We start from the raw sequence: 3754 nt of genomic DNA, 5'->3' as shown, positions 1-3754 counted from the left end.
TATCACTGAGGAAATTAAACACGGAAATAATTACCATCGAAGGAATTACGACAGAAATTCAAAGAGGTAATATACGAAAGCATTCAATTTTCTATTATCATCGTTGTTATTGTCGTGTTTAAAAATGTACGGAGAGAGAGAGAGAGAGAGAGAGAGAGAGAGAGAGAGAGAGAGAGTCACCGTGGATATATACATATATATATATATATATATATAATATATATATATATATATATATATATATATATATATATATATATATATATATATATATATATATATATATATATATATATATATATATATATATATATATATATATATATATATATATATATATATGTGTGTGTGTGTGTGTGTGTGTGTGTGTAAAACCAAAGTTAAAGCAATGGTGCACGTCCCTCCCTTTAAAGTAATATTAGGGCCACTCTCGCAATGGATGGATTTACGGATCAATGGTATTTGGGACCGAAGCCGAGGATCTGGGAACAAGAAGGGCATCATCCAGCCCAGCATCTTCTTATAATAAGGACGAGTTCCCGGAAGGAGGGAATTCCTCCTCCTCTCTGCGTACGGAGAGAAGAGAAAGGGGCACTGTAAAAAAAAAAAAAAAAAAAAAAAAAAAAAAAAAAAGTTTTTCAAGACATAAAGAAACCTTTCTACCTTACAAAGGAAAAATGTAGGAAGACATTTTTTTCCTTTTTAATCTTACTACACGAAGAAAACGTTTTTCTCTCCTCACACAAAGAGAGGACATCTTACGATGGTTACTTGGGTACTTTAGTAAAAGAAAAAAAATTATCTATAAACTCCGTAAGGGGGTATTGCCACCAGTGCACCTCACGCGGTCCACCGTAGGCGTTACTCGAGGTTCTTTGCAGCTTCAGTCCCTGGCTGCAACCACTTTCGTTCCTTTTACTGGACCTCCGTTCATACTCTTCCTTCCATCCTACTTTCCATCCTCTCCTAAAAATATTGTCAAAGTTATTTTCAGCACTTGATATGTCCCAGCGCCTGACCTTCGGCCTAAATTTCACATTCTTAAATCCTACTCTAAAAGCAGATCAAAATACTTGGGAAATCATACACCAATATATTTCCAGGCTTAGCCAAACTCTTTCCCAGACAGCATCAAACATTGGAGCTGACGTTATGCAAATAAATTACATTCGTTTGATTTTTCCCGACCATTTGAATTACAATATGCGCCAAGAACTAAAATGGAGGAATGAAAAAGGTTTACCAGCCCTCTCTGATTAAGAAGACGTCTAGAAACGAGCATATAAAGCTTTAAAAGAACCGTAAAATGAAAGAATTCGTAGTAATACTTAAGTGAGAATACGCTATTCCGCAGAAATCCTCGTCTGAAATATCCACTCACCTTGTTGATCTCAAAGAGCTAGCGGGTTTGAGGTAAACAATAACAACAGATATGTTGCCAGGAAACGCAAAAGAAATATTACGAGACCAAAGACCTGAAAATCTTTCCGTAAACATATCCTGGAACCATTTATACTACCATAAAAACAGCATCCGGTTAGGGATTTTGATTTTTTTCTCTTTTCAAATAACGGCAGCCAGCTGTCTATTTTTTGGTATTTTTGGTATTTTTCCCTTCTTAAGCTTTGGTCGTATTGCAAAACATTCGCCATTCTGTTTTCTCCTCCTTATGACAGCCAGTTTTCCATTTTTTATATTTTCAGCCACCTGTTCTCCGGGGTATTTCCCCCTCTAAGGTTTAGGTCTTGTTGCAAGACAGTTAGCGATTTTCCACTATTTGTTCCTTTTGGGTAATTCTGTACGAACGTTACTATATTTCATCAGTGGGTTATTAAAGAGAGAGAGAGAGAGAGAGAGAGAGAGAGAGAGAGAGAGAGAGAGAGAGAAGCAATTATAAACTAGAGGCTAACTGTATGTTTGTTTGTTTGTGTGTATGAGAGAGAGAGAGAGAGAGAGAGAGAGAGAGAGAAGCATTTATAAAACTAGAGGCTAACTGTATGTTTGTTTGTTTGTGTGTGAGAGAGAGGAGAGAGAGAGAGAGAGAGAGAGAGAGAGAGAGAGAGAGAAGCAATTACAAACTAGAGGCTATCTGTATGTATGTTTGTTTGTGTGTATGAGAGAGAGAGAGAGAGAGAGAGAGAGAGAGAGAGAGAGAGAGAGAAGCAATTAAAAACTAGTGACTAATAAATCCTGTGTTTGTAAGTGTGTAAGAGAGAGAGAGAGAGAGAGAGAGAGAGAGAGAGAGAGAGAGAGAGAAGGGGGCGGAAGTTAAGAAATTCAGGGTATCGATCTCTCCCCAAGTTTCCCCTTTCCCACCTGCGGAGCAGAGAAGAAGAACTTTGAAAAGAAACCTTCCGCCACCACTGCTACATCATTTGCTGCTACTCCAGGTGAAAAAAAAAAAAAAAAATCGTCTGCTGCTGATACACTACCATACTAATTAGGAGAGCAACCTGGTTACTCTAAATGCATGAAGAATAATAATAAACATTTAAAAATACTTATAGTAGCACGAGTCTTCAAATAAAGAAACAAATCGATAGGTATGTATATGTAAATTTAAAAATAAATCTGTACAGAGATGTATATAAAGAACTTAAATTAAACCACGATGTAGCAATACCCACGCACCATTATCTCATTTTCTCACGACATCAAAATAATATAAACGATCTCAGGTTTTATGAAAACTATTTAATCCATAATGGTGATAGTCACTCTTCAGCCAGAAGAATCACCATAAGTCTAAACTCTCATGATTTCATCTCCGGAAAACTGAAGAACAGATAAATTTTGGGGAACCTAACAAATATACATGCATACATACACACATACATGCATGCATACATACATACATACAGATGCCCTTTTAAATCAAAAGAGGAACAGAAAAGTGGTGTAGGGTACGTATGCGCGTGCATCTGAACCCTGTTTTAAACAATAAACGGTTTGTGGTAGCACTCACGAGCACACAAGACTTTTTCAGTCATAGGCAATTAAGGGGATATTGGATTCATTGGGTTCCTCATAAAGGCCGAGGATAAGGAGCACTCATCTTTAAAACAGGAACCAAAAAGATCTGATCCCCGCGACCTTTGTGCCAGATTCATATGAAAGCAACTTCGAGTACTATCCGACCTACCAAATGACACATTTCCATCCGTAATCAGTTGACCATAAAATTGAGATGAACTCTAATTATTCTCGAGGCTTAGCTAGGAACTAATGAACCCCATGAACAGTACCTTAATTGCCAGTCATTTAGAAACCCCTTGTATAAATGGTTCTCAAGTGTACCACCAAAGCCATTATGCACTGTGTAAAAGAACCACACATATATATAGTATACATACATACATATATATATATATATATATATATATATATATATATATATATATATATATATATATATATGATATATATATATAATATATATATATATATATATATATATATATATATATATATATATATATATATATATATATATATATATTTTTCAATGCTCGTACAAAACTCAGTTTAGAATATTACAATGAAAAACCAATATACAAACAAGAATTATTGGTAAAATCAAATTATGCAAACACAGACTAATCAATTATTACAGTATATGTCTCCTCTTGAGCTCTTACCATTGCCAGCTTGTTAGGTACTGGTGTTATTATTTATTAATAGGGCTTAGTTTTTCCAGACCTCTGAGTTTTAAGTAGACTCTTCTCGAGCTGGTGGGGCACTGATGTAAGTTTTT

This window comes from Macrobrachium nipponense, chromosome 44 (assembly GCF_015104395.2).
Source record: "Macrobrachium nipponense isolate FS-2020 chromosome 44, ASM1510439v2, whole genome shotgun sequence".
Classification (NCBI taxonomy): Eukaryota; Metazoa; Arthropoda; class Malacostraca; order Decapoda; family Palaemonidae; genus Macrobrachium; species Macrobrachium nipponense.
This window is presented reverse-complemented; position numbering follows the sequence as displayed.